Source organism: Panthera pardus, unplaced genomic scaffold, assembly GCF_024362965.1.
Source record: "Panthera pardus isolate Hobbes unplaced genomic scaffold, ASM2436296v1 HiC_scaffold_7, whole genome shotgun sequence".
NCBI classification, from domain to species: Eukaryota; Metazoa; Chordata; class Mammalia; order Carnivora; family Felidae; genus Panthera; species Panthera pardus.
Window position 1 is genome coordinate 20,629,026 of NW_026527002.1, and position 13,484 is coordinate 20,642,509.

Genomic DNA, 13,484 nt, shown 5'->3' on the forward strand with positions numbered 1-13,484 from the left:
CTACTTACTTTCTGTCTCTATGGAATTGCTTATTCTGAACATTTCATATAAATGAAATCATATATATATGGTCATTTGTGTCTGGCTTCTTTCACTTAACATAATGTTTTCAAGATTTATCCAGGGATATCCTATTTCAGTCCTTCATTCCTTTTCCTGGTTGAATAGCTTTCCATTGTATGTACATACCACATTTATTTTTTCTCTTATTAGTTGATGGATATTTGGATTGTTTCCATGTTCTGCTATTATGAATAATACTCCTGGGAGTGCTCCTGCACAAGACATTGTTTGAGCATCTGTTATTAATGTTTTTTGGGTATATACTTTATAGTGGATTTTCTGAGTATTGTGGGTTAAATTGTATCTTCCCCAAAGATGTGTTGTAGTCCTAACCTTTAGGACCTGTGATATGACTGTATTTCAAATTAGGATCTTTGTAGATATAATCAAATTAAGATGAAGTCATACTGGGTTCAGATGAACTCTAATCCAGTGATGGATGTCCTTATAAGAAGAGACAAATTTGGACAGAGAGACAGACATACACAGAGAGAAGACAGCCATGTGAAGACAGAAGTAGAAATTGAAGTGATGCAACTCCAAGCCAAGAAAGCTAGGGATTGCTGGCAACTACCAGAAGCTAGAAAAGACAAGGAAGGATTCTTCTCTAGAATCTTTGGAAGGGGTGTGGTCTGAAATCACACACTAATTTAGAATTTCTAGGCTTCGGATCTGTAAAGGAATAAATTTCTATTGTTTTAATTCATCCAGCTTATGGTAATTTGTTTTGGAAGCCCTAGGAAACGAATACACTGGGTTATATAATTCTATGTTTAACTTTTTTAGAGATGTCAAACTGATTGAACAACAGCTGTACCATTTTACAATTCCATCAGCAGTATTTGAGGGCTTCAACTTCTCCACATCCTCACTAATAATTTTTTTTAATATAGCCATTCTAGTGTGTGTGAAGTGGTAGCTCATTGTGGTTTTGATTTGCATTTCCTTAATGAGTAATGGTGTTTAGCATCTTTTCATGTGCTTGTTGGTCACTGTGTATCTTCTTTGAAAAAATATCTGTTGAAAATTTTTTCCTATTTTTAAATTGGGTTGTCTTTTTATTGTTGAGTTGTAAGTGTTCTTTATGTATTCTGGATATTAGACCTTTATCAGATATATGACTTACAATATTTTCTCCCATTCTGTGGATGTCTCTTCACTTTCACTTCCCATTCTGTGGATGTCTTTCATTATTCTTTGATACATACTAGTTTTTAATTTTGAAGAAGTCATGTAATGTTTTTTTCTTTGCTTGTATTTTTGGTGTCATAGAGAAGAAACCATGCTTGATCCAAGGTCATTAAGACTTAAACTTATGTTTTCTTTTAAGAGTTTTATGGTTTCACTTTTTAGATTTAGGTCTTTGATTCATTTTTAGCTAATTTTGTGTATGGTGTGAGGTATGGGATCAAATTAATGTTTTTGCATGTTGATATCCAGTTGTCCCAGCACCATTTGCTGAAGAGAGTATTCTTTCCCCATTGAATGATCTTGGTTCCTCTATCTAAAAGTGCATGTGTTTACTTGTGGAATATCAACTCTATTCCTCTGATCTATATATCTGTCTTTATACCAGTATCACACTGTCTTGATTACTGCAGCTTTGTAATAGAATTTGAAATAAAAAAGTGTGAATCTCCCAACTTTGCCCTTCTTTTTCAAGGATCAGCTCTGTATTTCTATGAAAGAAAAGGCAATTGGAATTTTAAAAGTGATTGCGTTGAATCTCTGGATCAATTTGGGAAGTATTGGTATTTTAACAATATTAAATGCTCCATTCAATGAACACAGGATGTATATCTGCCACATATTTATTTCTTTAATTTCTTTTAAGTATAATTCTTATACTTCTTATGTTGAATTATATCTAGGGGTGCCTGGATGGCTCAGTCGGTTAAGCACCCAACTCTTGGTTTTGGCTCAGGTCATGATCTCACTGTTGGTGAGATCAAGCCCCAGGTCAGGCTCTCTGCTGACAGCACAGAGCCTGCCTGGGATTCTCTCTTTCCCTTTCTCTCTCTTCCCCTCCCTCTCTAACACATGCAAGTGCTCTCCCTCTTTCAAAATAAATAAATTAATTAAAAAAATATGCCTAAATATTTTGGTATTTTTTGATGCTTTTGCAAATGAATTTGTTTTCTTCATTTCATTTTCAGATTGTTCATTGCCAGGTTATAACTGATTTTTATTGAATTTGTATCCTGCAACCTTGCTAAACTCGTTTATTCTAATAGATTTTTTTCTTTTCTTTTTTATATATTGAGGTAAAATTGTTATATAACATTATGTTTCAGGTGTACATTATAATTTGACATACATATATGAGACAAAGGAATCACCACTAAAAGTTTAGTTATCATCCATCACCATACAGTTGACCCCCTTCTTTCATTTCACCCACTCTTCCTCCCCTCTTCCACTTTGGTAACTCCCATTCTGTTTTCTGTATGTATGAGTTTGATTTTGTTTTGTTTTATTTATTCTTTTGTTTTTTGTGCTTATTTAGATTTCATATATGAGTGAAATCATGTTGTCTTTCTCTATCTGACTTATTTAACTTAGCATAACACCTTCAAGGTCCATCCATGTTGTCATAAATGATTTTTTTGTATGTGTGTGGCTGAATAGTATTCCATTCTATATTCCACATCTTTTTCCACTAATTTATTGATGGGCATTTAGTTTGTTTCCAACTCTTGGCTATTATAAATAATGCTGCATTGAGTATAGGGATACATATCTCTTTTTGGATTGGCATTTTTAATTCTTTGTATAAATACCCAGAAGTAGAAGAGCTAGATCATACGATAGTTCTAGTATTAATTTTTTCGAGGAATCTCCATACTGTTTTCCATATTGGCTGTACCAATTTACATTCCTATCAACAGTGTACAAGGGTTCCCTTTCTCTACATCTTCTCTAACCCTTATTATTTCTTGTCTTTTTGATAATAGTTATTCTAACTGGTGTGAGGTAATATTTCTTTGTGGTTTTGATTTTCATTTCCTTAATAATTAGTGATGTTGAAGATTTTGTCATGTGTCTGTTAGCTATCTGTATGTCCACTCTGGAAAAATGTCTATTCAGCTTTTCTGTCCATTTTTTAATCAGGTTGTTGGTTGTTGTTGAGTTGTGTGAGTTCTTTATATATTTTCAATATTATATCCTTGTCAGATATATGATTTGCAAAAATCTCCCATTCAGTAGTTTGCCTTTTGGTTTTGATAATGGTCTCTTTTATGTGCAGAAACATTTTGTTTGATGTAATTCCATTTGTGTATCTTTGCTTTTGTTTCCCTTGCCTTTGGAATCAGATTCACAAAAAATATCACTAAGGCCAATGTCAAGGAGTTTACCGCCTGTATTTTTTTCTAGCAATTTTATGGTTTCAGGTCTTACATTCAAGTCTTTAATCCATTTTGAGTTAATTTTTGTGTATGATGTAAGATAGTTTAGTTTCATTCTTTTGCATGTTGCTGTCCAGTTTTCCCAGCACCATTTATTGAAGAGACTGTCCTTTCTCTGTTGCTTGTTCTTGGTTCCTTGGTTGCAAATTAATTGCCTATATATGTGTTGGTTTGATTCTGAGCTCTCTATTCTGTTACATTGATTTGTGTGTCTCTTTTTATGCCAACACCATACTGTTTTGATTACTATGGCTTTGTAGTATAGTTTAAAATCAAGAAGTGTGATACCTTCAGTTTTGTTCTTTCTCAAGATTGCTTTGGCTATTTGTTACCTTTTGTGGTTCCATACAAATTTTAGAATTATTTGTTCTAGCTCTGTGAAAAATACCTTTGGAATTCTGATAGAGATTGCCTTCAAACTGGTCTGCTTTAGGTAGTATGGACACTTTAACAGTTCTTCTATTCCATATGCATGGAATATCTTTCCATTTACTTATGCCATCTTCAGTTTTTTTCCTCAGTGTCTTATAGTTTTCAGTGTGTAGGTCTTTCATCTCATTGCTTGAATTAATTCCTAGGTATTTCATTCTTTCTGATGCAATTGTAAATGGGATTGTTTTCTTAATTTCTCTTTCTGATGACTATAGATATTAGTGGAATGTTTTGTGGGAAGCTTTTTGAGTACTAACTAAATCTCTTTACTTGTTATAAGTGCATTCAGATTTTTAATTTCTTCTTGAGTTAATTTTGGCAGTTTGTGTCTTTCTAGGAATTTTTCCATTTTATTTATCTAATTTGTTGGCATAAAATTGTTCATTATACTCCCTAGTAATCCTTTATATTTCTGTGTGGTTAATAGGAATGTTTCTCCTTTTATTCATAATTTTAGTAGTTTGAGTTTTCTTCTCTTTTTTCCTTTGTTAAAGGTCTGTCAATTGTTTATCTTTTCATAGAACCAACTTTAGGTTCCATTGATTTACTGTGTTATTGTTATTATTTTTTTTTCAGTTTATTTTTGAGAGAGAGAGAGAGACAGCATGAGCAGGGGAGGGGCAGAGAGAGAGGGAGACACAGAAACCAAAGCAGGCTCCAGACTCTGAGCTGTCAGCACAGAGTGTGATGCAGGGCTTGGACTCACCAACCATGAGATCATGACCTGAGCCAAAGTCAGACACAACCAACTGAGCCACCCAGGTGCTCCTACTGTTTATTTTTCTATTTTCTATTTCATTATTTTAGCTGTAATCATTATTAGGTTATTGATTTGAGGTTTTTAAAAAAATATAAGCATGCACAGGTATAAATTTACTTCTGAATACTGCTATTCCTACATTCCATAGATTTTGGCATGCTGTTTCTTCATTTTCTCTCATCTCAAACTATATTTAAATTTGCCTTATGATTTTTTCCTTGATGCATTGCTTAAGAGCACACTGTTTAGAGGGTGCCTGGGTTGTTCATTTGGTTCAGTATCCAACTCTTGATTTGAGCTCAGGTCATGAACCCAGTGTTGTGGGATCAGGCCCTGCATTGGGCTCTGCACTGAGCATGGAGCCTGCTTAAGATTCTCTCTTTCCCTTTGCCCCTCTCCCCCACTCATATGCTCTCTCTCTCACTCTAAAATAAAAATAAAAATAAAGAGTGTACTGTTTAATTTCCATATATTTGTAAATTTCTCACATTTTCTTCTCTATGTGTTTTCCTCTCAAACTTTTGTCATTGTCAAGTATGCTTTGTTTGATTTCAATCTTTCAAGATTTATCAAGACTTGTTATACAGCCTAGCATATGATCTATAATAGAAAATGTTCCATGTGCATTGAAGAATGTGTATTCTGCTGTTGTTCTGTAGATACCTGTCAGATCTAGTTGGCTTAAGTTGTCGTGGAACCTGTGATTTCTTTGCTGATTTCCTGTGTAGTAGTTCTATCCATTATTGAAAGTGAGATATTGAAGCCTCCAACAATTGTTGAATTGTCTATTTCTTCTTTCACTTCTGGCAGTTTTTTTTTAATGTAATTTAGGATGTTTATTACATATACATATATATATAATTGTTATATCATTTTGATGATTCACCCTTTTATCATTATAAATGTCTTTCTTTGATTCTAGTATCAATACTAGTCTTAAAGTCTAATTTGTCTAATATTAGTGTAGACTCTCTAATTTTCTTTTGATGACTTTTACTATTAACATATTTTTGTCTTTGAATTTAAACTGTTATGTAGTCAGTGTATAGTTAGATCATGTTTTTAAAACCAAGTCTGCGATTTTCTGACTTTTAAATGGAAAACTTCATCCATTTACATATAATGTAATTATTGCTAAGGTAAAATTTATACTTTCAATTCACTATTTGTTTCTCATATTTCTTTTTTTCCCCCTCAGTCCCTCCATTAATGCTACCTTTTGTGTTAAATGGATATTTCTACATGTTTTAATTCTCTTATAAATTTTCGGTGTATATATTTTTAATCTTTTTAAAAAAGTTTATTTATTTATTTTGAGGGAGAGAAAGAAAGAGAGAGAGAGAGAGAGAGAGAGAGAGAGAGAGAACACGAGTAGGGGAAAGTCAGAGAAAGAGGGAGAGAGAGAGAAACCCAAGCAGGTTCTACACCATCAGCATGGAGACTGATGGGGGGGCTTAAACTGATGAATCATGATATTATGACCGGAGCCAAAATCTAGTATCCTTTCATTTCAGCCTGAAATACTCCTTTTAGTATTTCTTGTAAGGCAGTTCTGCTTGTAACAAATTTTCTTAGATTTTGTTTATCTGGGAATATCCTAATTTCTTCTTCATTTTACAAAATAGACATTAATTTTTTTAATGTATTATTTATTTTTGAGAGAGCACAAGTGGGGAAGGGGCAGAGAGAGAAAGAGACCGAGGATCCAAAGAGGGCTCTACACTGACAGCCGTGAGCCTGATGGGGGGCTTGAACTCACAAACCATGAGATCATGACCTGACCTAAGTCAGATGCTCAATTGACTGAGCCACTCAGGTGCCCAAAATAGACATTTAAAAAAAAAAGAAAAACAGAAAAAAAAAAGAACAGGTTTAGGGGTGCCTGGGTGGCTCAGTTGGTTAAGTGTCCGACTTTGGCTCAGGTCATAATCTCATGGTCTGTGGGTTTGAGCCCTGCCTTGGCTCTGTGCTGACATCTCAGAGCCTGGAGCCTGCTTTGGATTCTGTGTCTCCCTCTCTCTGCCTCTCCTCCACTTGTGCTCTGTCTCTCTCTCAAAAATAAAATAAAAACATAAAAAAAAGAACAGGTTTAGTGTTATCTCCTTCATTTTTGGAGGATAATTTTGCCTGATTTAAACTTTTTGATTGACAGGTTTTTTTTTTTCTTTCACTAGTTGAATGTTATCCTAATGCCTTCTGGCCGCCATGATTTCTGATGAGAAATCAGCTGTTAATCTTATTGAGACTCCCTTGTATGTGATGATGTGATGAGTCTCTTCTCTTTGTTTTCAAGATTCTGTTTTTGTCTTCTGCTTTCAACAGTTTTATTATGATTTGTATAAGTGTGGATATCTTTAATTCTTATCCTATTTAAAATTTGTTCAGCTTCCTGACTGTACATATAAATGTTTTTCAACAATTTTTGGAAGTTTTTGACCATCATTTCTTCATATATTCTTTCTACTCTTTTCTCTCTCTTTCCCCCTACAATATTGTGTATGTTGGCATATGTGATGGTGTTTCACATGTCTTTGAGGTTCTATTCATTTTTCTTGATTATTTTTTATTTCTGTCCTTCAGACTGGATAATATTAATGGACCAGCTTTAAGTTTGCTAATTGTTGTTTCTGCCTGCTCAAATCTGCTGTTGAGTTCTTCCAGTAAAGTTTTCATTTAAGTTATTCACTTTTCAACTCTAGAATCAGTTTGATTCCTTTTTATAATTATATTTCTTTATTGATATCTTCTATTTGAATGTACGTAATTTGCTACTTTATTTATTTAAATATATTTTTCTTAGCTCTTTCAGCATATTCAAAATAGCTGATTTAAAGTCCTTGGCTAGTATGTCCAATGTCTGGCTTCCTCAGGGACAGTTTATGTTGATAACTTTTTCCTGAGTTCTTCTAATTCTTTCTGTGTTTTCACATGTCTTGTAACTTTTTGTTGAAAAATTTTTTGTTGAAAAACCGGACATTTCAAATAATATAATGTAGTGCTCTGGAAATTAGATTCTGTCCCATCACTAGAATTTAGGGTTACTGTTCCTTGTAGTAGTAGTAGTAGTTTTTTGTTGTTGTGGTGGTGGTGGTGGTTGTTTGTTTGTTTGTTAAGTGGCTTTTCTGACCTAACTTTGTATCTTTTTTGTGTGAATCCACTGAAGTCTTCATTTGTTAGCTGAGTGGTCAGCTAACTATTAAACAGAAATTTCCTTAAATATCTGGAACCATTAGGTTTCCCAGTTTTTTCCAAGGGACTATGAATGCTTTTTGAGACATGTTTTCAACCCTCAGCCAAGAAGTTTACAACACTGCCTTACCCTTCATTTCCTACTTGTACAGAGACTTAAGGTCAGTTAGAAGTGAGAGAATGGGGCATTTTTAGGTCTTTTCCTTAGCATACTTATAGCCCTGGGCAGGCATATGGCCTTCTACATGCCTGGGAATATGTCAGATCTTTTTTTCAAAGCCCATATGGAGATTTCATTTCTCAAGTTTTCCTTTTAAACTTTTTGATTAGTATATTGTTTGCTCCAACTGTTATCCATCACCTCAGGTATGTGTGATATTAAGCATTTGACAAATGCTTCCCAGAAAGAGACATTTGGTACTGGACAAGTTCAAGTGAGATCAATAAATGCAGGTATTTTAAGTGGAATCTTCCAGGGAACCACCAGATAGGTCAATGAATAATTCCTTGAGATGAATTTTGTTGTACTCCCTCTGGAACCGAGAATGTGAGCTATGAATTTTTTTTCAAGTCTATCTGGGATAGGGTATGGGACTAATGCAAGTTAAAACAAACCTCAATTTCTTATTGAGATTTAGTTTTTTTTTTTTTGATTAAATGCTTCCTGGATTGCTACAAGCCTTTTGTTAATTTCCAGAGTTCTAAAAAAGTTAATTTTGACAATTTTTTGGGGGGCATTTTTTGGTTGCTTTTATGGAGAGGCAAACTTGTGGATGTACTTACTTTGCCAGTTTTATTGATATCATTCTGAAATCAGTTTTGATGTTAGAAAACACTAACTTGGGGTCCAATTAAGTGAAATATTATCCCTCCACCACAAATTCCATTATTCATATTGACAACCATGTTGTGGACATGTACCACAATGATTGCACTCAGTTATCATGATTCTATTTTGAATTTCTTCAAAATTTTATGGAAATTTGTTTTCTTTCTTGCCATATAAGTACCTATACAATATTCTTATTTTTTTTCCTCTTGATCCCGAGCTTAAAATATTTACTCTCTGGCCCTTTAAAGAAAAAGTTTGCTGACCTTTGGTCTAATCCAAGGTCCAGAGTTTTTCTCCTATGTTTGTTCTAGAGGTTTTATAGTTTTAGATTTTTCATTTAGATCTATCATCCATTTTTAGTTTTTTTTTTATTGCAAGATGTGGATCCACATTCATTTTTTTTATATGGATATGCAGTAATTCCATCACGATTTATTGGAAAGGCTTATTTTCTCCACTACATTTTCTTTGCACCTTTGTCAAAAATCAGTTTTCTATTTCTGTGTGGATTTATTTCTGGGATTGTATTCATTTCCATTGATGTATTTGTTTAATATTTATGCCAACACCATACTGTTTTGATTATAGAGTTTTGTAATAATTCTTGAAATAAGTAGTATAAATTATTGAACTTTCTTATCATTTTTTTCATAGAATTGTTTGACTATTATAGGTCTTTAACATTTTTTAAGTCTTTAACATTTTTATATGCAATTTAGAATTAGCTTGTTAATTTCTACAAGAAAGTCTTGCTGAGACTTTTATTGAAATTGTGTTGAAATATAGATCAATTTGAGGAGAGTTTACATCTTAATATTGAATCTTTGGACCTGTGAATAAGGGATATCTCTTCATCTGTTTAGGTCTTATTTGATTTTCCAGCAATATATTTTTTCTAACCCAAGGGCCTTAGAAATTAAGTATACATATACTACTGTGCTAAGCATAAACATGGGAGCTCTGACTTTTAGTCCAGGTTGCTTGGTTTTTAATTTCAGCTTCACTACTTACCAGCTGTGTGATCTTGGGGAACTCCTTGACTTCCCTTTGCTTTAGTTTACCATTTATAAAATGGGATAGTGGTAGTATTTATTCACAGGATTAATATGAGTTAATCTATATAAATTGCTTAGGACCCTTCCAGCACAGATTAATTACTATGTAAAGATCAGCTTTTGTATGCTGTGATAAGGAATTCATATATGTAAAATTTGGTTAATACTATTAATACTAGTGGGATGGTATGCCTAAAACTTTCGTATTGTATAAGGGCAAATAAAAATTAAAAATCTAGGGGCACCTGTGTGGTTTAGTCAGTTAAGCATCTGACTCTTGGTTTCAGCACAGGTCATGATCTTATGGTTTGTGAGTTTGAGCCCTTCATTGGGCTCTGTGCTGACTGTGTGGAGCCTGTTTGGGATTCTCTCTCACTCTCTGTCCATCCCCTGCTTGCTCTCTCTCTCTCAAAATAAATAAACTTTAAGTGAAAAAAATTAAAGATATAGCAAGTGACATTAACTGCAAAAACATTTTTCCTGAAGCACAGTCTTTAAATTCATACGTAGTGATGATGCTAAGTGACATAGTATAGTCTTTTGAGTACTGTGGATAATAATAATAGTTTGCATTTGTAAAGAACTTTTAGCCTTTAATTAATTTTACAAAAATTATTTGAGCACATGGTAACTGTGAATGGCTTTTAAACTATTGCAGTCACAGAAGAGAAACTCTACTTGGCTAGCCAAATAATATGAGTTAGACTATTTCCCATTTTGATTTTTAAATAAACACACAAAAAACCTTAATTCTAACTAGTGAGAGCTTTGTATATAACAATAGACTATGTTATTTATAGTATATGTAGCATAATGATTAAGAGAATAAGACTGTAGCATGACTGACTGGGTTAAAATATCTGCCTCATCACTTTCTAGATGTGTAAATGTGGGCAAGTTACTCTATACCTCAGTTTCCTCATCTGTAAAAGATAAATAAAAAATAGTACTAATCCTCATAAGGTTATATGATGATAAATGAATTAATATACATAAGGTATGTTTCTATACTGTTAGTTACATACTGTTATTTATTATTATTATCAGTACTAACAGTGGTAGCATTTTGTTATTGCTATTATTTTTAAAAGGACATTTTTCCTGATTATAAAAGTGATGCCTGTTTATCGTGGAAAATATAAATAATTCTTAAGAAGGAAAAGAAAATCATTTATAGTTCTATCCCCTGAGATAATTGCAACTAACCCTCTAGTGTGTGTGTGTATGTGTATGTGTGTGTGTGTATCTATCTACCTATATCTATCTATATCTATCTATCTATATCTATATCTATATCTATATCTATATCTATATCTATATCTATCTGTATCCATATCTATATCTATATCTATATCATCTATATCATCTATATCATCTATATCATCTATATCATCTATATCATCTATATCTATATCTATATCTATATCTATATCTATATCTATATACATTGCCAGACTTTTTTCATTATTACCACATGAGTTTACTTTTTTTAATACAAAATATATTACACTATAAATATTGGTTGTCTCAGGTGTAAACTTCTGGAAGAAAATAAATTTTGGTCAATTGAGTTTCCCAGCTCAGTTTATTAATTATGTGAAGATAGGCAAATTTTATTGCCTTTCTTTGCTTCAGTTTTCACATCTGCCAAATGTGATAATTGTTAAATGAAATTAAATGATATTGTGTATGTAAAATTCTTAGTATACACCTGGCATATGGCTGTTGTTGTCAGATAAAAATTGGGAAACAACTTGGAGATATAAGGTATAGTAAGGTGGTAGATATGTTATCCGTGGATAACAAACAGGGACAAGGAGTTATAAAACATACTATTTTCTCTAAAAATGGTTTCATACTAAGAGTTTTTATGTTAGCTGAATCTAGTATGTGTAATTGCCAAAATATATCTTGAATCAGTTTACATTTCTGCATCTCTGCTGCCATTTTCTTAGGCAGTACATCATCATTTCATGTATAAATAGCAATAGCATCCAACTGTTTTTCTTTTTGTCTTATCTCTTTCCAATTGATTTCCACATATTAGTGAGAGTCAATGCTTTTAGAAATGTAAGTAGGTTTATGTTAGTTCTTAGCTTAAAGCACTTAACTGGTTTTACATTGTATTTATAAATAAAATCAAAACTTTGTGTCATGGACTACAGATCTTACATGTTCTATCCTATGATACTTAGCCTTTCTAATCTCAATGTTCTTCTCTTTGCTTATACTCTATCCACTATGGTCTCCTTTCAGGTCTTTAGGTGTTGTAAAAACTCAGGTCATCTGCTTGTGGTGTGGGCTAGAAGCAGAAAAATGTTCACCTTTAGCCTAGAAGGCTGACTTATAGCCTGCATCATTTCAATAAAGATAAAAAACATGTTAGTTGCTACAGTTTTAAAGGGTCTCATAACTGTCTGTACATCTCACTGATAGTTAATATCAGGCTGAATGATAAACACCAGAGAAATCTTGTGAAAGTAGTTTTAGGAGTATAAATTCTAAGAAAATGTTTATGATCTAATACTCCATGCATCTCTCCTCTCCTTTGAGCACTAAGCGTATAATCACCAGTTTCATACAGCAAAAGTGCAGCTCTTTCTGCCCATGGGTCTCCATGCTACTTAAATAAACTTACTAAGTTGCATTATAAAACATACCAAGAATTCTTCCTTGACCATTGTGCTCAACAATCTTGCAACATTTTTGGTGGCCTGGACCGGGACAATGGAGTGAATTCAAGAGTGTCAATGAGACTTGGTAAGTCTTCTTTACTGCCAGTCTTTGTTTCTTACCTCTTCTTTTTCTTTTTTGAGGATATCCTGAATAGTATGACCCTTCAAAATGTGTCTCTCCTGAGTGCTCAGGAATCTCTTGCCTGTGACTACACTATGGGGAGGGACAAACTCCTGCCACCCAGCTGGACACCAGTACCTTGGCCATAATGGTGTTGAGCTCAGAAATCAGGAAATCCTTCTTTTTACCTGTTCTTTTAATACTTGTATTCTCCTAGGGCATGGGATGACCATGCATGTTATTAGGACAGTTATGGATCTGAAGACTCCTATGTAAGTCTTCCTTCTAAATAACCCTGTGTGATCTCTTGGTGAGCAAAAATCCAAGATACATCTGACTGTGAGCTTCCTGAAAGGGACTGGTTGGAGCTATTACCAAGTTGGGGCACTCATCCAATTTGGTGTACTCCTTTGGGACTGGATCATGGACAAAACTCACAAGAAAGGTGCCTGAATTAGATAGGAGTTCCATACTTTCATTTTTTTTCATTGTTTTTCATTTGTTCTTACCCACGGGTGATTTGGTGTTCTTGGTCCTGCTCTCAAATTGAAAGTACTTCTAGCTTAGATATGTGGCTTAATATGATATAAAATAGCTGCCCCTTCTTAACAAAGGCCAGACTCTCTACCCCATTCATTAATACTAGATCTACAGGCTTACAAACGGTATTATTATTGGTTACCAAATGTACCAATTACTCCAAAATGGAAAGAGGCAGCCCCAATTTCTTTGGCATTTCAGTTCATCCACCAACACCTATTGTAATCTGGAATGCAATGGGGAAGCAAAGGGAGGTAGTACAAAGGTGTCAGAGTGTTCAAGAAAGAGGGATGCCTCCTGCCATTCTGAACCTCAGGAACCTTCAGCAGTATTCCTGACAGGATGCCATTCAGAAGCTGAAGGGAATTTTTGGTAATGGACTCCTAGTTAGTTAATGTACTCTCCTCGTT